Here is a 24,824-nt window from a genome sequence, read left to right as displayed (position 1 = left end):
TTCACACGTCTATATTTATATGTTTTGTGTGTGTGTGTGTGTGTGTGTGTGTGTGTGTGTGTGTGTGTGTGTGTGTGTGTGTGTGTCTGTGTGGTCCCATTTGGAAGATCGACTTTTCAGAAAGTCAAAATTCAGATGCTCGAGACCATATGATAACCTTTCCAAAAAGTCAAAGCAGTTGTATGGAGATCGCAGTACAGTGGTAATCACAGAATTTACCCTTTCTTTATTGTAATGAAATTGCAGAGCTGGTATATACAATTAGCAGAGGGGGGGGGGCACAGCCCCCACATGGAAATGCAGTGGCCTCCCCTCTGCAAAAATACAAAGTTTCCTTATTTTTGTAGCTTTCAAAATTACAAAACTCTGATCATAAGGTCTTGACGATATACAGTTCAGTGTTCTGTAACTTTGATGAAACAGCATAGATCTGTGTGTGCTCTTGAGTGCATGTGTGTGTGTGTGTGTGTGTGTGTGTGTGTGTGCATGTGCATGTGCGCACGTGTGTGTGTGTGTGTGTGTGTGTGTGTGTGTGTGTGTGTGTGTGTGTGTGTGTGTGTGTGTGTGTGTGCGTGTGTGTGTGTGTGGGCAGGTGTATATATGGATGTGTGAGTATGTATTTCTGTGTGTTTGTGTATGTGCATATGTTTAGCACAGAGCATGCTCATTTCCATGTGCTGTTTTTTAAGATACTGGACTTGATACACAATACTGCACCCATCCTATTGAATATTATAATCAATATTTGCATTCATCATCACTGCTGATGTTTTTCTTCTTTGCAAACTTATTTCTATAATGGTTACATTTTCTGAAAAATAAAATGAAGAACATTTTTATTCTTCATCAGACATTGTCATTATCAGCTATTTTTGTGATATCAACAAAGCATTCTTATTGTAGACTAGAATTGTTACATGTCAATGCTAGTTTTCAAGAATGAACTCAAGATTTTCTCTGGCTTATCACTTTTAGCAAAGCACAAAGTTGGGGAAGAAACGCTGAACACGGGTACAATAAAGAAATTAAAAAAAAATCACTGTTAGAGTCACATAAACTATTTAATTGCAATGTGTCCATTGAACATTATACAGCTCTAGTTTACTCTTTATTCTGTTACCTTTCAGTACTGTTTTCCAAACATTCAGCAATGAAGATGATTTATCAGTATTCAGTAAGCAAACTGTTTGAATTAGGGCAAGAGTTTCTAAGTAAACTTATTAAGTGTTTTTACTTCATTGTTTCTATAACAAAGATTGAGAAAAATATTTGCATTTCAATTTTTGTGCATTTCAAATTGGATGTCTTTATAGATTCATTGACTTTGCAAGAAAGAATCAGTTCACGGACATAATCACCTTACCAAGATCTACTCTCACAAGATACTTCCTGTCTACATGATGGAAAAACAAGTCAGGCCAGGGATGAAGTCATAGGCACACAGCCAGCCATCAAGGGTTGTCTTAAAGGATTTGTTTTATATGTAGAATATTCTACAGATGATAGATGCTTTGAGTAATAAATTAGTGTGCCTTATTTATTTTTTGATGAAGATTCGAGATGTAGTAGATTAGGAACAGTCGGTTCCTTAATAGCATGGAATGTTAGACATAAAGACATTAAAACAGTTGACGAGATGGATGTAGGAATAAAGATTTAAGCCTGTGCAGGTAGCTGAAAGTCTTCATTATAGACATCTTTTAGGTTTGGAACCACTGGGGGTCTTTCTACCTGCATAATATGTTTGGATAGACAGATAAAAATTTGTTTTATATTCTAAAATTGGTTTGATACAGAGTAATGAAACATTCAGGCTGTAATCTTATTTACAGTTCTGGCATGGGAAGCACTTTCAAAGGCAAAGTCCAGGTCCAGGTATTCTCTACAAACGATATGGCCACCATCTATGGCTTTATTCACTTTCTCAATTTACAAAATGAAGTAGACTTGATCTTCCTTTGACAAAAATATATTGTTGTTGGTATAGAGAAATAAGACCTTTATAGAGGAGCTTATTAAATCAGATACAATATGTCCCATGGTTTTGTGATCTTTTTAGGCTGATTTGTCTACAGTGTCTTGGATCCGAGGTGGGCTCCACTTCATGGAGTGCTATTACTGCATACATTCTCCACACCACAAACACGACTACTGCTGATGCTTATATTGAACAATTTAGGAGACGTTCAGTGAGAGCTTATCTTCTGCTTTTCATTTTGCAATCAGATAAAATGTTGGGGCCCATAGAGATGGTAATTTTAGCTTTAGAGAGTTCAGTCAGGACATGTTCCGTAATAATCTTTATGGAGACTGGGACTCAGGAAGTGTAGGTAACTGCATGTGAAAACCTAAAATACAGCCTGCTTAATGTTCAGACAATTACTTGCAAGCTTAATACTGTTGTCATTTCTTCCCCAGCTTGTTCATTACTACCAGCTTCATAAACTGTGGATTTTCTGCTAATGACTTGAGAAGCAATTTATTGTTTTTATATAGGAGGTTCAGAATAATGTGTGTGTGTGTGTGTGTGTGTGTGTGTGTGTGTGTGTGTGTGTGTGTGTGTGTGTGTGTGTGTGTATGTGTGTGGGTGTGTGTGGGTGTGTGTGTGTGTGTGATTGTGGGTACACAAAGCTGTCCATGTCCACTTCTGCATAAGCTTAGATTTTAAACATCCCCTTTGATAAAGAAGAAATTTCAATTTTCTCTGCTGTGTAGGCTCAGTTCCAGAATCAGTTTATTCATCTTACATAAAATGAGATGACGTAATGCCAGGAATAATTCCACAGGTTCACTACCATCACTTCTTTATAGCAATTTATAGCTTTTATATTTAACACTGCCTCAACTCCTACTTAAAACATTTTAGTCGTTAAAATTCACATTGTTACTTTTATACCAAATAACATTTTTTTTCTGGCCTGGAACATATATATGTATTTGATACCTCCAGGTGAAAACGCAGGATTTCTGAAAAGTTACTGAGATAATGCTAAAGTGCAATTTATGTTTAGTATTTGCTAAGATTAATTGCATCTCACTTCGTCAAGATGCAAGTAATCACTTCTAGAACATCTAGCATGCATGCTTATCACACATCCAACCATTGAAAAAAAATTGTTACCAAACAAGGTTTTTACTCCCCTGCACCCTCTGATGTGGGCTATTCCCTTATACCCTTGACCTCTGTTTATATCACTGCAAGTTCAAACAACCCTAGAGTGAAGAGAAAAACTGCAAAACAAAAATAAGACTCACCTTTTCCATCCTCTCTGACTCCTGCAATCAAAACAAAGGCTTGGTATCTGCTACAACGCACTTGCAATGTAGTAGTAATAATTTCAATAACAAAAAAAAAAATCGATCTTCCTCCTGTTATATCAAGGAAGATGAAAATAAGGTGCACAATGAAAAACGTGCCCTGGATTTTGATCTTTGTAGTGTTTTGAAAACAATTCCCCTGTGATTCAAGGATGCATAGTAGTATAAAAAAGTGTTCGTTGACTTCAATTAGTCAAAAATGAAAAGAAATGTAAACAAACCCAGCAATAGTACTGTAAGCACAGTGCTAACATGGGAGGGGTCTTTGACACCCCCCTTGCTTATATGTACTACCTTCGTGATCACACAATAGTGGGAAAAGGAGAAGGTCTACCATTAAAGCTCAATGAAGACTCAAGCAAACAGTAATCCTTCAGTTGTTGTTGTCTTTCAGCTTTTCCTGGTTAGGGGTCACCATAGCTGAACTCCGGTCCGCTAATGATTGGCAGTACATTTTCACGAATGCCGAGGTGCCAGCTCGATGTTCAACCTTCAACGAAGGCACGCCCATTTACGCATGTCTTTCGAACGCCCACCCAACCATGGGGAAGACATGCAGACTCCACACATAAGGCACTCCCTGCACTATAGCCGAGAATTGAATGGGATAACCTCTTACTGTGAGGCAACAATGCTACCGCTGCACCACCATGGAAGTCTGCCTAAGTAAATACATCCACAGACAACACAAAATGCAGCTTCACTCAGAAGATCATTATGAAACCGTACAGTAATCTCCCACAATCAGTGCCCCATTGTCAGGAAAAAATGCCCTATACAAGCTTTGTTTGAAAACGCAGACCTTAAACCTTGATAAGTTTCAATATTTCTGCAGTACATCTGTCATCTGTAGACCTTTTGGCTTCAGGGAGAGCTCTTTTTGGACAGGACAGAGAAAATAACCATCTGGAGATTTCTACTTGTATGCAAAGGCTCAAAAAGGAACTAGTTCTCTTACTGCTAAAAAAATGCTAGTCAATTCATCACAACATTTTTGATAATAGTTGCTATTGTACTAAAAAAATAAACTTTCAAAAACAAAAATAATCCCAAAGATTCAGAGTTATATACCTGCCAGTATTTTACAAGACAGTAATGAAATAAATCTTTTTTGCACGCATACCTCTCAACTGTTCAGATTTCACAAAGTGTAAAGATTTTTGCTTCATATTTTTGGAATTTGTTGTTTTCTGCCAAATCACTGAGGAGTGAAGTCATTAAATAATGACATATATTTGAATTTCAGACTTTACATCCTTTAGAAAATGCATACTAACACAAATCCTGTTATTCTATCAACTTTCTAAGTTTATAAGAACAATATTTAAAATCTGTCCCTATTGTTTGGACTTTGCCCCCCTTTATTTTAGGCTTTGTCCAGATTTCTTGTGCTAAGAGTTGACAGATATGTATACACACAGTAAATCATTTTGGATAATTTAATACTCATTTGTGATTTAAACAAAGCTATTCACATGCAAGAAGAGTGCAGTGGTGCTACCTCACAGAGGCTAGGTCTCAGGTTCAGTTCCCAATGGGGGACCCTTCAGAAAGAAGTCTTCAGGTCTTCCCTTTATTTGAATGCATTTTACCCAGGTGTACTGTCTTCCTTCCACATCCCAAAACACGATGATATAGGTGAACTGGCAATGCCCCACCTGGTCACAGATGTGCTTGGCTTATGTGGGTGAGTACATGTGCATGTGACCTTTGATGGAATGACATCCTGTCCGGGATCAATTTCTATGTCTTGCACCTATTGAATGCTGGCTCCCCCTTGACCCTGAACTAGTTAAGTCATACCTCTCAACTGTTCAAAGTCTTGCCTCATATTGTTGGTGCATTCCTCATAAATTTTGTGGTTTTCTGGCAAATCATTGAGGACTGAAGTCACTAAATAATGACTGACATTTAAGTTTCAAGTTTAAATCCTTCTGAAAATGCATGTTAATGCAAAACCTGTTATTCTAACAACTTTACAATTTATAAAAACAATATTTAAAATCTATCCCTATGTTTGGGTCTTTGTCCCCCATGATTTTTGTTCTGTCTAGATTTCTTGTGCTAAGATGTTGAGAGGTATGATTTAAGTAGGTATTAGAGAATGAATAAATTAATGAAATATTGTCACAAAAAAATTACTTACAAATATCTAAGGAAATATAACAATTTTACCCATTTTGTACTTTTAGAAGACATTTTTCTTAATACTCTTTATTATAATTGAAATATTTTCTTATGTTTTAAAGTACAGTTATCTAAAAATATAAACTCATTGAGCCATGCCATGCTGTTAATATACTGTATCATATGTTGTTCCAGCAGGTTATATTAAATAATTTGAGCAAGGCTGACTTCATTGTACATCATGCCTGGGCATATACAAAATATCACAAGTGGATGAAGCCCTAGCCAGGTGCATAATAACAATCTGAAAGCATCACGCTTGGATTCTGTTTTATCAAATTTGCATTTGTATCATCTAACTGTAGGGCTCCTATATGAATAAAATGCTTGGTTTTTAAACTGAGAATGTATCATTCAAGGACAGAAAACATGAATGTCGTTGTAGCAAAGGATCTATGAAAGAAAGTATTATAATCATCCCTGATTTACTGAAACTGTATCACTATAAAAGAATTCAAATAAAAGGATGTTCTAAGTGCAGCTGAAAGTAAAAGTTTAAAAGGCACCATCATTGAAGCAAAGATGAAGCATTTAGCAGAGTTTTTAAATACTCTCTGACTGCATAATTGGTCTTACATGAGCCAAGTAAGAAATTCTAACACTTGGACTGATATGCATTATGAAATAAGACTGCACTAAAAAGCTAAATTCTGATTTAGCAATTGCCTTTATCTGATGCCAGGAGTTTATTGCTAGTATTAAAAGGGATATAATTATTCCTCATACAAAATATATGCAAATCAGTTGAAATATGAGACTGTCCATAAATCACTTCAACTAATAGAGCACTGAACATATTTGTACCTGTCCAGTTTTTACAACCTTTGTGTGAGAAAACATATATGGACTTCTTGATAACATGCAATTTTGGTATACTAGTACTGTGGTGTGTAAGCAGTAATACTCATGGCATGTGGGTTATACTGTGGTAAGGGAAAGCCAGGAAGTGTAGCTAAACCCACTACAAATTTGGGAGTAGTTACTAACTACAACATGCATGTGTTTATAAAATGGATACTAATAAATATATTGATTGCTGACAAGCTAAATCTCTATATTTTACATCAAATGTTTTTATTTTGAGTGCAGAGTTTGCTGATGTTAGGAAATGGGTCTGTGTTTTAATGCTAGAACTTTCTGATGTACTAAAAGTTTTGACAAGAGAGGTGGAAGTGTGCATGCAAGTGTTTGTGAGTTAGGATTATAATAAGGGCTAGATAAGGGGATAGTTATAAAGTTATGCATGTGTGTGTGTGTGTGTGTGTGTGTGTGTGTGTGTGTGTGTGTGTGCTGCATAGGTAGAGTGTCTTGAGTGTCTTGTGTAGTGCTACTGTAAGGGAAAAGTTTTTTTCATAAGATAATGTGAGGGGTTGGTAGAGGCATTGTTAGAGTTAGGGTTAGCACACTGCATTCAGTGTAGAACCAGGGGTTCTATACTGGGAGAGGCTTCATTGTGGCATGCTGTCTGTTTCACACATAAAAGTGCTTTATAAATACTATGTGGGGAATTCAGTAAAGCCTACATGATTTTGCTTGGTATCTGCATCGTGGCATGATGTGTACATGAGCACGAACATTTTTAGATTCAATAAGCGCTGCTAAGCCATGTGCATGCATTCACACAGGGAAAATACTGAGGAATGCAAATTACCTGATAAGTAGGTGAATCCTATGCAAGTGAGGCAGGTTGAGCGATCCAACACGTAGAAAGGCATCCGTGTAGACCCCTGTCAGTGACATAGTGCAAGCAGAATTTTTCCATGTGCAGGAGTCTACACAGACAAAACAGGATATAAAACAGCAGAAATATGGTGATACACCCCATGAAAATGTTTGACCACATACATATGTGCAAAGCTAATGTCAAAAAGAGGAAGGGGAGAAGTTAAAATGATAGTAATTTTTTTAATAATCTCGACTTGTTTGTGCCGTCTAAGTTTACTCTAGAGGCTGCTGAAACCATACTCTTATCACTTGCAAGCATATCTGTGTGTCTTTCTGTGAGCAAATGGATTTGGTAAATCTCTATGGCTTTGCTTAACATTAAATCACTGCCACAAAGCAAAATCTTTCTCCCTGCAGCACTATTAACATCACACGCAAGCCTGTCCTTTATTAACTCATCTTTCAAGTCACCACATCTGCATGTTTTAACTTTATTTCTCAAGTCAGTGATATAAGCAGCAAAAGTTTCACCTGGTGTTTGGTCTCTTGTGTAAAATAAGTGCCTCTCTAATGTAATATTTGTCTGGGGGGGGGGGGTTGCACATTTCTATAAATTTATGTTTTAAGCACTCAGGGTCTTCCCTTGATTCAGCTGGTACCACAATATGACAGTTTGCACCCTATCCTGCATATACTTCTGGTGCATACACAAATTAATGCTCTCTTTCAATAGCTTCTGACCCAGCTAAGTTAAGCAAAATGAATGCCCTTGTACATGCATTTTTACCAGAAAAAGCAGCTCGTATGAAAATGTGATATTCCTGCTCGAATACTCTCCAATTCTCTACTATATTAGGGTAATTGTGAGATGGAGTTCAGGGATGAGTTGACAGGCACTAGGTGGCAAAGAAAAGTTACCAAATAGCTGGGTAACTACAGCAGAGCTAGAACAGGAGACGGCTAGAAAGGTGCTTGGTATGACATCTGGACAGAGGAAGGATGATAAGGAGACATGGTGGTGGAATGAAGAAGTACAGGAGAGTATACAGAGAAAGAGGTTGGCAAAGAAGAAGTGGGATTGTCAGAGAGATGAAGAAAGCAGACAGGAGTATAAGGAGATGAGGTGCATGGCAAAGAGAGAGGTGGCGAAGGCTAAGGATAAGGTATATGAAGAGTTGTATGAAAGGTTGGACACTAAGGAGGGAGAAAAAGACGTGTACCAATTGGCTAGACAGAGGGCCCGAGCTAGGAAAGATGTGCAGCAGGTAAAGGTGATAAAGGATTATGAGGGAAACATACAAGTGAGGAGAGTGTGTTGAGATGGAAAGAGTACTTTGAGGGGTTGATGAATGAAGAGAATGAGAGGGAGAGAAGGTTGGATGATATGGGGATAGTGAATCATGAAGTACAATGGATTAGCAAGGAGGAAATAAGGATAGCTATGAAGAGGATGAAGAATGGAAAGGCTGTTGGTCCAGATGGCATACCTGTAGAAGCATGGAGGTGTTTAGGTGAAATGGCAGTGGAGTTTTTAACCAGATTGTTTAATGAAATCTTGGAAAATGAGACAATGCCTGAGGAATGGAGAAGAAGTGTTTTGGTACCGATTTTTAAGAATAAGGGTGATGTGCAGAGCTTTAGTAACTACAGAGGGATTACATTGATCAGTCACTGCATGAAATTATGGGAAAGAGTAGTGGAAGCTAGGTTAAGAAGGGAAGTGATGATTAGTGATCAGCAGTATGGTTTCATGCTGGGAAAGAGCACTACAGATGCAATGTTTGCTCTGAGAGTGTTGATGGAGAAGTACAGAGAAGGTCAGAAGGAGTTGCATTGTGTCTTTGTAGACTTAGAGGAAGCATATGACAGGGTGCCTATAGAGAAGTTGTGGTATTGTATGAGGAAGTCTGGAGTGTCAGAGATGTATTTAAGATTGGTACAGGATATGTACGAGGGTAGTGTGACAGCGGTGAGGTCTGCGGTGGGAGTGACGGATGTGTTTAAGGTGGAGGTGGGATCACATCAAGGATCAGCTCTGAGCCCTTTCTTATTTGCAATGGTGATAGACAGGTTGACAGATGAGATCAGACAGGACTCCCCATGGACTATGATGTTTGTAGGTGACATTGTGATCTGTAGTGAGAGTAGGGAATAGGGAGAGACGATCCTGGAGAGATGGAGATATGCTCTAGAGAGAAGAGGAATGAAGATCAGCAGGACTAAGACAGAATATATGTGTGTGAATGAGAGGGAGGATAGAGGAATGGTGAGGATGCAAGGAGTAGAGGTGGCAAAGGTGGATGAGTTTAAATACTTGGGATCAATAGTTCAGAGTAATGGTGAGTGTGGAAGAGAGGTGAAGAAGACAGTACAGGCAGGATGGAGTGGGTGGAGAAGAGCGTCAGGAGTGATTTGTGACAGACGAGTACTAGTAAGAGTGAAAGGGAAGGTCTACAAGAGGGTAGTGAGACCAGCTATGTTATATGGGTTGGAGACAGTGGCATTGACAAAAAGGCAGGAGTTTGAGCTGGATGTGGCAGAGTTAAAGATGTTAAGATTTGCACTGAGTGTGATGAGGGTGGACAGGATTAGGAATAAGTATATTAGAGGGTCAGCCCAGGTTGGAAGGTTTGGAGACAAAGCCAGAGAGGCAAGATTATGTTGGTTTGGACATGTGCTGAGGAGGGATGCTAAGTATATTGGGAAAGAGATGCTAAGGATGAAGCTACCAGGTAACAGGAAAAGAGGAAGGCCTAAGATAAGGTTTATGGATGTGGTGATAGAGGACATGCAGATGGTTGGTGTGACAGAGCAAGATGCAGATTTTTAAGAATAAGGACAGGAGGAAATGGAAACAGATGATCTGCTGTGCTGACCCCTAACAGGAACAGCCAAAAGAAGATGATGATTATGATCAAATACAAGTGGACTTGGTCTGCGAAATGTCTCTGTCATATCTACACATAATAGTGAAGTTGTTAGAAATCATGTACGAACATGCAAACACATAAATATATATGCCTGAACTTTATGCCAGTTACTTAATTATGCCCAATAGTACAACCAACTCTTTGAAATAACTGTACTTTATTACCAGAATGGAAAAAACAATCATAACAAAGAAAAATAATTAAAAAATGACAGAACCACAACCTCCAAGCTTTTAATAAAAAAGAAACACCCAGTACATGTTTTTGTCTATAAAAGACTTCTTCAGACTGAATGAGTCTCTTCAAATAATATCATTATATAATATGCATAATTACACCAATTAACACATTCATTAAAAATTCTCACATTAATTAACAAATCATTCTAAAACACCATTTAAGGAACCAATTTGAAAAAGACAATTTTGCCTGTGTTAATGCCTTAACTTCTTTCTTCTTAAAAACACTTTGACGGTTCCTTTAAATCCTTTCAATAACGGTGTCTTATCTGTGCAGAGGGAGCCCAAAGTAAGTCTAACTGAGAGATTTTTGCACCAGGAAAGAGACTTGCTTGAATTAAAATGGTTGCAATAGGACTTTTTGAAAGTTGTTTTGCAGCGGAAAGGGTTCCCAAAGGTTTACGTGTTACCAGGATGCCGGCTGGGGCAGATTTACACAGAGAATTCATTGATAAATGGATTGAACTGAATCATAAGACTGGTGTAGCTTATATCGCTACACTAGTGGATTTTTACAAGCATAAGATGTCGGAGCTCAGTGACATTATCACAAGGTGTTTTCATTAGCTCAAGCAAGAAACTACAGTGGAGAACTTTAATTCTAAATTTTGTTTGATCCAAAATAAGTTGATCAAAGAAAATTATGCCCTTAAAAAAGGAAAGCTCAAAAAGTTCAAGCGAGATTGAATGGATTATAAAAAAGGTGTGGCTTATACAGGAAGTGATGTGTTTCATGATGAGGCCGTTGAAGTTATGGTACCAGAGCATGGGGAAAATATGCCATAAAAGGAAAATAATGCCTCAGCAGCTCCCAAAAGTGTTGCTGCTAATTTAGAAAAATCTGGAGCTAATACTTTGGGGCAAACAAGTCAAAGAATGACTAATTTCACCAGTTCTAATATTCATAACAATGGCAGCAGTCAGAGTGCCACTAATATTGCAGCAAACATCAACATTGGTAGCAGAGTTGATAAAAATTCAAATAATAATTATAACAACAGACCAGAAACTCGGGGTTTCAACCTATAAGTATCTAGCAGGATACTGGTATGGGTGGAAAAACTTAGGCGAGAATAGCAGCCCATTCCAGTGGGTAGAAGCAGCCTACAGGGAAGCAAGGCAACAATTTCTGGAAATGAAAAGGTCGCACATGGAACACCAGGAATTAGAAGGTATGCTCCTAGACCGTGCTTTTAAAATTATCAATTTATCTCAAAAAACGTTTAACCAATGTAGAGATGCAAGTCTGAAAAGAAAGTGTGGATGTTTGTGCCAATATATAGAGCAGTCATAGTGGAAGTGTTAAACAATTTTAGAGATCATGTGCGCAAATTAAATCTAAAGTTTGTTTTTTATCAATCCATTAATACTTTAAGTGAAACAATTAAACCAATTTCTTTTAATCCGCCTTTAAGGCCTGAACTGGAGGCATTTTTTATTACTGCTGAAAGAGAGTTAAGAGAATTGCGAAGTAAAGAACCAAAGTATAGATTTTATAATATACTGTAAAGTAGACAGAGGTGTTTAAAAGATTGAAAAATTATTGTGACATTTTGATAACTAAGGGATTAAAAGCAAATGCATTGGTTATTATGGATACAATTTTTATATAAATAAGATGGAAACAATGTTGTTGGATGAAAAGTTTTACAAAAAAGTCAACTTTCAAGACATTAAAAAAGCATATAATTTGATTGACTTGCAGGTAAAATAACCAAGTCCCTGTTCTCAATCAATTGTTGTAAAGCTACTGTTTCGATCTTTGAGAAGTTGTAAGTTTTACACATATGTTCCCTAAAATTGTAATGTAAATCCTTCAATACAGAAGTTTGAAACAACACATGGGGGTGCAGGGGGGCTGTAAATTTAGACCTATGATATTGAAATCTGTCACTACATGCAACATTGTCGGAGTCCTTGAAAAACATTCTTATATTTAATAATCTACAAAAGGCAATAACATCCTGAGCTAGCTTGTCTTCTGACACAAAGAAACAGGGAATAAAACTGAGTCCCTTGTTCAACACTTTTATTTGTATGTCAGACAACGATACATTGGAAATGTTTAAAGCATTATTCTGATATATGTATATAATGCCCCAATAAATTATTCTCAAAGCAAGGTACTTGGATTGTTACCAGATCACAGGGATAACATGCATTCAAAACCACTGAAGTAAATATTGACTTGGCCTGACCCGATCTACAAAGACCTGACCTAAAAATAAACACCTATAAATTCCCAATATGTAACAATATAATGGAATGAGTTGGTGCATTAAATTGTTAAAAAATATATACCATCAAACCATATTTGTTATTATACATACATAAAAATCAACATTTGGATAAAATTGAGCCAATAAGTCAGTATATTTAACAAAAAATTATTTGGCAGTCTTGTGAATTAACAGGTGGCAACATTAGAAAATCTCATAACTGTTCTGTGTATTCCTAAAGTCCAATGTAGGCACATAAATAAAAAAAGCCACCTCCTGGTTTCCGATCCTCGTATTAAGTCAAATAACAGCACACCAAATGTTTTTTATAGTAACGAGCAGGAAAATCGCAGCTAAAATGGCCGCCTGCTAACTCCATGACACAAAAAGTGTAAGTGAATACCATGATACATTGACTCAGTTTATAATGAGCCCAAAGATGTTCATACGACAACTCTCATTAAATTATGCCCATATTCATCTCCCTGTTCGTCAGGATCTAGACTTGAAGTATTCAATAATGCATGATGCTGACACCCTCGTCGAAGTTGATAAAAAGTCTGATAGCAACTAGAAAAAATGTTAACAAACCTCAGTTGCCAACCGACAGAAACTCAATACACCTACGAATAATATCCAGTTGCATAAATGAGATAAACCTTCCAAGTTGCTGAGCCTTATAGAGGTACGCCAAACTGTGGAGCCAAATAATAAACTCAAAATTACCCCAAATGCTGCTGCCGTAATGGAAACGAATCCAAAATGAGCAGAAAAATGGTTAAACACAATACAGAATCCAGGGCTGGAAAAGGATGGATGATAAAATAGCAGGAGGGGCTTGGTTGTTCACATCTAACAGTTACTTCGACACACAGCACGGCAAAGGCCAAAATCAGGAAAAAGAAACCCAAAGTAAAAAATATTTCCTGCACGTATGGCAACTGCAGGGCTCCAAAATGCTGAGAGCATAATACAAAAAAATGAAGCCAGCAGACAATGGCAAAGCTGTGAGTTTATTAGACTCATGGGGAAGCGTGGTTGTAGCCACGCAAAAGCGCTTACCGTTACCCACTGTTATATGGATTAAAGAACTTTTTATTCTACTTTTACTACGTTCATTTGCTTGCTTTATGGATTATTGACTGTGATCTACTTTATTATCTTGCTGCATCGTGGTAGAGATCAGGTTACTGTGTTTTGTTACTCCTATAAAATACATAGGTAGTCCAAAGCAACAAACCGGTTTCGGCTAACACTATTACTTAGCCTTCCTCAGTGTGTAATGTGAGTAATGTTAAGACACATTTAAATACTATACATGTGAATGCATATCCATCAACCATTGGTTCCTCACAAATATTCATTTAATCCAGGTGAAAATAATGCACCCAATTTTGCAATCCATTTCTTTTCTTTCAAATTTAAAAGGCTATGCCATCCAGCTTTAGTAGCCCTATTGCCCACGATTTTATCAATAACTGTAAATTTAAAAGTAACACTAGGGTGTTTGTTAGTGTGTTTAAATAAGGCATTACTAGGTTTTATGTTCTTGATTTTATTTTGGTGTTCAGAAATACGGATCCGTAGAGGTCTAGAGGTCTGACCAACATAGAATGCAGAGCAGGTACAGGTAGCTAGGTAAACCAGCCAATCAGAACCACAGTTAGCAAAAAAACAGATATCAAAAATATTGCCTGTATTATGACTAGTAAAGTCCTTTGTTTTGCTAACATTCTTACAATGAATGCGATGGCCACATAGTACACAACCTACTAGAAGGTCTCCAGTCAACGTTCTTTGATTAAGATTATTGGTTCCTCTGAGAATGTGCTTATAGTGGCTCAGCTGGGAACTAATATTTCTTCCCCTGCAAAATGAGAACAGACATCTGTCACTTAAAATTGTAGAAAAATAGTCATCAGCTTGTAATATATTCCAATGTCTCTGCACGCTATTGAGTAGAAGATCTGTATTTTTGCCATAGGTGGTCAATAGATGAGTGACTGCTTGATTATTCACTGATTTTTGTTTATACTGTAAAGTCTCCTGCCTAGCCATAGTGGAGACAGTATTGCTAGCACTTAGGACATGCCCCATAGCATAACCCCTAACTTTAAATCTAGAAATGAGGTCCTGCCTATGATGTTGATATGTGTTATTCTCTGAACAGTACCTTTAATTCTGAGAAACTGGGACTTGGGTATGTTCCTGCAGATATGGGGTGGCTGATAGCTGGAGGCATGGAGAAGGGAATTGTACTGGAGGTACTTACAATATACCTATGTTGCTAGGGTGTGATCCTCATTCCTTGCAATTAATACATCTAAAAATGTAATACTCCGGGAGTGATAATTAGCTGTAAAGTTAATACCCCACTTACTTTCATTCAAGTTCTCTACAAATTCCCTTAAATAAATTACATCCGATGTCCATACCATCCAGCAGTCATCCAAAAATCTTCTCCAGATGTCGATTTCATCCAGGTATATATTGTGACTATTATCACAGATGAAAAACTCATCCACATAGGCCATGAACAAATCTGCGTAAATTGGGGCAAATGATGCCCCCATGGCCATTCCTTGAGTTTGCCAATAACATTTGTCTTGATAGTAAAAGACATTCTTAGTCAATACCTGTTCAGCTAGCCCAATGCGAAGAGTATTGAAACCTGGAGAGTAAGATTCAGACCTCTGCAACCAATACTCCAGGGCATCCAAACCTGCCCAATGAGAAATGTTGGTATATAAGGCGGAGACATCTAGAGTGCAGAGTAACCACCTAGGTTCTAGTTAGGTGTCCGCAATGATTTTGAGAAACTCTGTCGTGTCTTGCAATCTGGATCTTACCCACTTAAGTAGAGGTTGCAAATGTGTAGTGAGGAATTGGGATAGAGGTTCTTTCAAAGAACCCCTATCCAAGACAATAGGTCTACCTGGTGGGTGGTTCAGGTCTTTATGTATTTTGGGAAGAAAATGTATGTATTGATTAATAGGATCCATGACCGTTAAATGGTATTGATCCTGATCTGAAATAATACCTTCTTCCCTGGCTAACCTCAGAAATTGGTCAATTTCCTTCCTGAACCTGAAGGTGGGATCAAACGGCATGCAAGTATAATCGTATGCATCTCCAAGTTGTTTCGACGCTTCCTCATTATACTGTGTCCAGTTCATGACCACCACCACTCCTCCCTTATCTGCAGGTAAAATAACCAAGTCCCTGTTCTCAATCAATTGTTGTAAAGCAACTGTTTTGATCTTTGAGAAGTTTTTAATTTTACATATATGTTCCCTAAAATTGTAATATAAATCCTTCAATACAGAAGTCTGAAACATCAACACATGGGGGTGCATGGGGTGTGTGTAAATTTGGACCTGTGATATTGAAATCTGTCACTATATGCAACATTGTCGGAGTCCTTGAAAAACATTCTTAGATTTAATAATCCACAAAAGGTAATAACATCCTGAGCTAGCTTGTCTTCTGACACAAAGAAATGGGGAATAAAACTGTGTCCCTTGTTCAACACTTTTATTTGTATGTCAGACAGTGATACATTGGAAATGTTTAAAACATTATTCTGATCTATTATGTCCATGTCATCAGTTCCAGTAGGCCAGCGATATTGTTTGATCCTTGTATGTTTCCTACCCCCCGACCTGCCGTTGTCTACAGGGTTAGCTCTTTTAGCTGTGGGAGAATCTCCAAGGTGCTGTGTGTCGGGGTCTGTGCAGATGATGAATCATCACCAGAAGTTTCGTAATTAGAACTGGACTTGGTGGTGTTTTCAGGATTGATCTGGGTCTCTTACATTTACCCCCTTTGGTGGCCATATCATTAAACCTAACCTGTTTACTCATGTTATTAAACTGGCTTCCCTTTTCATAATCTGTTAAATCCCTCTGAAATGTTCTCATCTTCTTAGATTGAGATATTGCTCCAAATTGACCAAATCCTTGCTTAAATTTTTGAGACAAAGTTTGGTAATTTTGGTATTTGGTATGCTGGTAATCCCTCCTATGTTTTGGTAATCTCACACAGCTTGGTGACTTCCACCATATCCATTTCAATGGTCCTGTTATAATAGGCTGATAGGATTTTAACAAAGCCCATTGATGCTTGTTGGTGGGCATTCACCCATTGTTCAATCAATTCATTGTCAATTTTGCCCACCAAAGGCTGAAAGCGAACCCTCAAGCTGTGTGGAGCCATATCTTGGCCAAATAGGCCTTGAATAATTTTGCATGCCAGACATTGGTTCTAAGAGACCGCATTTGTTTGCTTAGATTCTGAAAATGCACTTCACAAAAGGCCTCCATAGTTGTCGGGATGGGATTATTATGTGTATCAGTGCTAGTGCTCAAACCAAAGACACCCAAATCATCCTTATTGGCTGACAATCCCTTCAAAAAGCTAGACAAATCCATGGCAATAGATGTAGCAAAAAGTTTTATCTGTAAATTAAATTTAAATCAATTGACCTATTGATCAATAAATAAATAAAGTGCTAGATCTGCTGTTCCTGGTGTGACAAAACATCAAATTACAACAAAGGAATGATACTTTTTGTATTCAGCCCAACAGTATAAAGCATTGTTGTTCAATAACCACTCACTAAAATTTCCTTAAAGCCTCCTATAGGCCTAAATTAACCAATACAGCAATGCTACGTTTGGATTGGTACATAGACACATTTAAATACTATACATGTGAGTGCATATCCATCAACCATTGGTTCCTCACAAATATTCATTTAATCCAGGTGAAAATAATGCACCCAATTTTACAATCCATTTCTTTTCTTTCGATTTTAAAAGGCTATGCCATCCTGCTTTAGTGTCCCTATTGCCCGGGATTTTATCAATAACTGTAAATTTAAAAGAAACACTGGGGTGTTTGTTAGTATGTTTAAATCAGGAACAGAAAAACTAGTAATGCCTTATTTGTATAGTATTTAAATGTGTCTAACATTACTCACTTTACACACTGAGGAAGGCTAAGTAATAGTGTTAGCCGAAACCGGATTGTTGCTTTGGACTACCTATGTATTTTATAGGAGTCTAATAAACTCACAGTTTTGCCATTGTCTGCTGGCTTCATTTTTTGTGTTAATGTATGTATTCCCCATATTTGCTGTCCTAAAATAGGTTTCCATATTACACATTCATTGCTCATGTTAGGACCACATTACAGGTTGTAAGGGCTATGGAATGTGGTATTGTGATATGCCATTGTGTAGATCTGTAACAGTTGCCATTGTAATAGTATATATATATATCTATCTATATATATATATATATATATATATATATATATATATATATATATACATATACACACTGTTGTAGCACTGTATAAGGGTAATGTTTCAGACATGTTCTTACTGTAGGCCATTTGTCCCACCATTATGTTCATCTCTGTGCACACATCTTCCAATGACAGGTTGTTAGTTATATTGCAAGACTCTTACATACCCTTAAGATATGCCACCGTGGTGACCACTGTGATGCAGTGCAGTTAACAGCAATAATAAGTGAAAATATACAGCATGCATTATGGGTAGGTGTGTTAAATGTGTGCATGGCAAATACCATGGTCATAACATGGCCGGTGTATTGGCAAACCTGAACAAACAACACCATACTCATCAGCTACAGGCTGATGCCCCAAAGGTATACCAGCGGGACCTACATAGTTGGGTGAGAGATGTGATGTCAGTAGCCACAACTGTGGCATTGCTACAGGGTGGGAGCAGCATTTCAGTACATCAACAGTACAAACCTGCAATACTACCGATTATGCACATCTGTTTATTACTACAATGCAGCAACAGACTACATATATTTTATCTCACATATGCATGATCTAACTCTACAGATGCAGATGGATATGCAACAGTGATCTACTGATGTGCCCTGGGGCCTTACCTGCTTGCTCCTTGTACATTGTGTGGGTAGCACCCACCTCCACAATACTATCTAAGGGGTCTTGTCTTTGCTGGTGGGCAGGTGCCCCAAGGCTGGTGAGGAGCTCCTCAGCATATGTCAGGGGGGCTAGATGGCATGACGCCCCCTGTGGCTAGCTGGTCTCTCCTAACTGCAGCAGCATGCTGACGGGCGTGGTGGAGTAGGTCAGTGCAACGATGTCAGACCTGCTCATAACTGTGGTTATGCAGGCCAACATCATTTACCCTGTGGATGAGCTCATTACACAGGGCAGTCCTCTCCTGCAGATCATGAGCTGTACGGCCAAACAGGATGTGGTAGTGCTGCACCAGGTGGTTTAATATAACCTCATTTTCCTGGGGGGAATAGACTAGGAAACGCTCTCTAGACATGGTGCCTGAAAGACATAAAGAGGAAAAAAGGTCTGAGACCCTCATACTGCAAGGATATAATAGTTGTTAATTCACATCTTTATCTGCCCCCACCATATCTGCAGCAATAATCTGAACACACAACTCAATGGGTATGTTTACAGCAAACCTACTGTTGGGACATATATCGTATTGTATAACAAATTGTGCAATGTGTTTCTAGTCATGTTCCATGTTGAAACACTATAATTGGTGACCTGTTGTGAATAATGTCACCTGCATGTCATTATAAGGGCCACAATTGTTCCATATATGCATATGTTCTGCTTGCTATGTGACTGCTCCAAATCTGGTGTTTTGTGTTAATGGAGATATTTATGCATGCTGTTAGATGTAATCCTGGAATGTGTGGACTATTACTACCCACATATGTTCTATAACTGTGACACAATAACATGTTTGGGAAGCCAGTTCCCAGCAGAACCACCTCGCCCACCTCATCTGGCCATGTTACCAGGCCACAGCACATCTGGGACCCACCCCGGAACCTCATCATCTACTGATCTTGCACTACCTTCAGGTGGAACCACCTCAGGGGATGATGTTCATCCCCCCCCGGGAGCACACACAGACAGGATCCTGTCACCTGAAGTCAGGTCCAGCGTCTGGTGCATAGGGAGCTCCACAGAGACTTGGGGGATGTGCTACACCACCTTGAGGCCCTTGGTACACAATTACTGGGTCCGCGTGCTCAGTGGCGGCTGGTGACTTCAAATCAAAGGGGGGCTGCAGGAGACAGCTAAATGGGTGGGGTCAATGGGGGTGGGTGTGGCCAACTAGAAGGGGGAGGAGCTATGCTCAAAACCACAAAAACTGTAACTTTAATTGAATACTCTGCCCTGGGTGCCAAACCATCATTATGAGAGTCCAATCATGACAAAATGAAGTATAGAAGAAAAACATATTTCAACCCATTGGCTGCATGACAGCTTACTTAATATCTAGATGGAAACAAAAAGGTTGTGAGGCATGAAAAAATAAATTAATTTTTAAATAAATTACTGGAATGCTAGTCAAAATCAAGTATAAGAAAAATAAACAGCACTCAACTCAAACAACTTCTCCTTGCACTGCAGTTCTAATTATAGTTTAAATTCAGCTTTATTAAAGTACCAAGTAACATGCTGAAAGTAGCAATCTCTGTGATACCCCCACTTGTAAAAATGTTTCTTATCCAAAAAAGACCTGCTGCCTGACAACAACTATCTACTTGCTTCATGGGGTAAACATCATCAAAGTAAAAAATGAAAAGGAAACAGGAAACAAGCTCAACATACATTGCTTAAAGGATTACTGCACAGGATATGGACCACACATGATAGACTGGCATTCTGTTTAGTTTGCAGGTAAAGCCTGTAATGAGCTCTTAAAATAATGTAATCCTGTCCTTTATTACAAATACTGTCCTATGCATTTCAATACCCAAGGCTTATATGTTCTCTAGTTATGTAAGTATTCTCTGCATGGCAACAACAGAAAGGCTTTCAATGTTGGCAATTCTTTAACAGTATGCTTATTAAAACTTACTTGCATCTTACAATCTCAGACAAGCTTACCAGATGGTCATTAAAGCATTGTTACTTAAACACAGATCAACAGGCACTTTCTGAATAATAATAAGCATAAATCAACAGTATAAAAATATGGCAGAAACTAGAACATTCTGCAAAATCAAGGACAGATGTAAAGCCATTGTAGTACTTGTGTCTACCTTGGATGGGGGGATATTCTGCACATTTACACTGCATAACTGCTCCTTGCCTTGTTTGGGCACATCCAGAGTCACTACATGGAGGAGTGGGTTGCCACATGTATGTCACAATTTGAAATGTCTCTGGCTGACTGTGATGGCCCTGACACATTTGTCATACCTCTCAACCTCAGAGCAAGAATTCTGGACAAAGCCATACATAGAAGTGGGACAAAGGCCCACAAATAAGGACAATTTTTAAATATTGCTCTTATAAACTTAGAAAGATAATAGAATAGTAGGTCTTGCAATAGTATGAATTTTCTGAAGGGTATGGAATCTGAAACTGAAATGTCTGTCATTATTTTCTAACTTCAGTCTTTAATAATTTGCCACTAATTTGCCAAAAAAAACCCCACAATTTTATGAAAAATGGACCAAAAATGTGATTCAAAAATATAAAATAAATAGCCACACAATATAGCTGGGATCCCGTCAAAGAAGGGACACTTTTTAATATTAGTACTGCTATCTTGAGCAGCTGACAAAATAAAAGAATCTACATGCATTTCTGAAATAAAAGTACTCTATAACTGATTATTACAGTTATTTATTAATTGTAAACCCTCCATGTTTTCTTGCAAAATTGCCATTTTGCGGAGGGATTATTAGGGGAAGGGCAACATTTTGAGCCAAAATTGGGGACAGTTGAGAGGTTTGGATATGCCTAATTCTATAAAGCATTTTATTTGCATGTACCTCTCAACCTGTTAATGCAGGAAATCTGGACAAGGCCAAATATATGGGGGGAACATATAAACAGTACTAACAATTGCTCTAGTATAAACTGAGACAGTTGATCAAATAGCAGGTCTTGCTCTAGCATCCATTTTTCTGAAGGTTATGAAGTCTGAAACTCAGTGTCTGTCATTATTTAGTGACTTCATTCCTAAATGATTTGACAGAAAACCACAAATTTTATGAGGAACAAACGAAAAATAAGAAGCAAAAATCTATTCATTCTGCAAAGATCTGGACAGTTGAGAGGTATAGTTCAGCCGGGGCTGTCTTTGATTTTGCTGCCCTTCCCCCCTCACAAAATCATAGTCGAATGGAGCTTCCCCCCTACAGCCATTCCAGTGAACCATTACTTGGCTATTTCACCCCATTTACCATAAACACTAATGTGCATACTGCTTTACTTCTGCGATGATTTGGACTTCATTTAAAAGTTTTATTTTGTATTTTACAGTGCAAACACTAATAGATATCATATCTGCTAAACAAAGCAATGCAGTCTCACAATGAGAACAGACTTAGCATTAACTCTCCTCTGTCCTTGAAAACTCACAATCACTGAAACAGCATTGAAACCCACATTCAAAGAAAATATATTTTGCCAGTGGCAGATTAACTTTAGGTTTGGGCTGTTTTCAAATCACAGGCCCCTTGCACACAAAACATACACATGCTCTTTCATACACCTTCCTGATTGTATTAAATCATATTTCTTGAACAATACAGTACATTTTTAGAGGGTGTTTTAAATTTATTTTGAAACATTTTCCAGTAAACAATGAAACAAAATGCATGCACCAGTAATGACAAAACTGCCCAATTCAGAACATTTCCATCATAAAAGTCTACTCAAACTTCTACAGTCCACCAGTATCAGTACATGTGCACAATCTCTGAAGAAGTAAAAGTCATCTAAATAATTCCACATTAAAGAGATCTGTAACTAATGAAGAGGTTGCTGCTAGCAAACAACTTTGTATTTCATTGTTTCATCTACAAATAAAGTGCCTGTTACCCTTGAGGAATAAATTGCCTATCTTACACTAAAAAATGACAAGCTAGCAATATTGCAATAGGGATTGGATGGCAAACTGATAACAGGTTCATATAATGTAGAAAGCACAAACCAGGAAACTAAAAAACGGATCGTAGCAGTAACGAAAGCAAAAACAGTATAGGCAGTAAACAGGACAGTCTTTAATCAAGTACAATGAAGCGCTTTTCGTCTGCCAGCATCTGCAGACTTCTTCAGACAAGAGTAACTTACAATTAAAAAAGCTTAATATACTTAGCTGGTCAAGAATAACCAATCAAATAGGGACAAACTAATATGAGCAATTAAAATAAATTACCTAACACAGGCTGTTAAAAACTAGTAGTAATTCAAAGTAAAACAGTCTTATACCAAAGACTTTAGTCTCCCTAGCTGATTAACCAAAACAGGGTAAAAAAGCAAGTCAAAAATACATTAATAAGTATTTATCATAAAAACATAAAACGTCATCTCAGGAAATTAGTTATCTAATAAGGTTTTTAAGTTTTAAAAGGCTGCTAATAGAGCAGCTATCATTCAGCCCTGGTATTACATAAGCATTTAACCTAATTTGCCAGCGTAACTCAGACAATTCCAACAAAAGGTGTGTAGGAGCTCCCCTTTTACTCTCAAGTATCTGGTCTATCACCATAAATCTAAAATAATGGTCATTTTCTTGGCTAATATGTTTGGCAAGAGCATTTTCTAATTTGCCTTTACTAATGGCATATTGGTGTTCATAAATACGCTCTTTTAGTTTACGCTCTGTCTTGCCAATATAAAAACCTTCACATTTTTGACACTGGGCGAGGTAGACCACCATCCTAGAGTTACAGGTGCATCTACAGTGGAGGTCAAAACTAGTATGATTAATAGTGAATCTGTTTGATTCATTAATATGTCTACATTGGTTACAATTTTGGCATTTAAACATGCCTGGTGTTCGTGTTAAATTACTTGTAGGTAGTTCTAGTAGTGCTTTTAAATTTTTACCTCTCCTATATGTAACTCCGGGGTTATCGCCTACTCTGCCCATCACTGTGCTATTGGTACGAAAAATATTCCAGTTTTTATTAATAATGTCCAAGATGAGGTGACTGTTGATGCTATATGTCAAAATTAGTCTATTTTTAAAACAAGCATCTGGTTCGAGACATACAATCCGAGTAGGTACAACAACATTATCAGTTGAAGGATGTGGGGCAACACTAAGAATGGCTTGATAAGTACCATTCCTTCTCTTATTGATCACCTCCTTAACCAAACCTTCAAGCAATCCAGTTGGATACCCTCTGTGTGTAAACATGTTCTTTAATTTCTCACATTCAGCCATAAAATCCTCATCCAGGCTAACCATCCGGGCTGCTCTAACGAGCTGTCCCTTAACAACTGACCGTTTTTGGTGGTGGGGATGGCAGCTACTAAAGTGAAGAAAGGAGTTTGAGTGGGTAGGCTTCCTATAAATAGTAGCAACATAACCATTCAACTCCTGGTTTTTAGCTAACCAGATGTCCAAGAATGCTATGGCATCTGTCCCAAAGTTTGAAGTAAAGGACAGAAAGTCCGTAGACGTGTTAAAGAAATCTAGGATGAGCCTACCATCTTCTTGATTGCCCTCCAATAATATAAATATGTCATCCAGGTAGCGAGTATAATACCTGATCTTAGACATGAGGGCATGGTTGCTCAAAACTTTCTCCTTTTCCCAATGCGCCATAACAATATTAGCCAAACTGGCCCCACAGGGTGACCCCATGGCCACACCTGTTTTTTGAAGGTAAAAATTCTCGCCTAGCATAAAGTAATTATTAAATAATACCAAATCAGTAAGTTCTATTACTAGTGAAATTTCATCTGGTGGAGCATTCTTACTAGTAAGAAAAAAAGCCACCCACTCCAATGCAGTTTCTAGGGGAATGCAAGTGTACAAATCCTTGACATCTATTGTCAAGAAGTTGAAATTGTTGTTAAATGTGCATTCTCCAATTTTGGCTAAGAAGGACCACGAATCCTTGCAGATTTGTTCTTCGTCCTGCAAGTATTTCTGTAAGATTGTGTCAACAATTTTTGCACATGCATAGGTGAGAGAGCCTCTTCCGTCAACTAATGGTCGCATTGGGGGATTAGAGAGGTCCTTGTGGATCTTAGGGATCCCAAAAAGACAGGGGAATCTTGGAAATAAGGTAGTCAAATATTTGTGTTGTTCTTGGTTTAGTCTACCCTCTAAATGCATCTCGTCTAAGTTGTTTTGAATATTACGATATGCTTTGTTGACATCAGACTTAGAGCTAACACTGTATGCATCATCAGCAAGTAAATCTAACATTCTATCGTAATAGTCAACATTGTCAAAGACCACCACTCCC

The sequence above is a fragment of the Protopterus annectens genome, chromosome 5.part0 (assembly GCF_019279795.1).
Source record: "Protopterus annectens isolate FY-2018-M chromosome 5.part0, PAN1.0, whole genome shotgun sequence".
Lineage (NCBI taxonomy): Eukaryota > Metazoa > Chordata > Ceratodontiformes > Protopteridae > Protopterus > Protopterus annectens.
Note: the sequence above shows the minus strand (reverse complement) of the source record.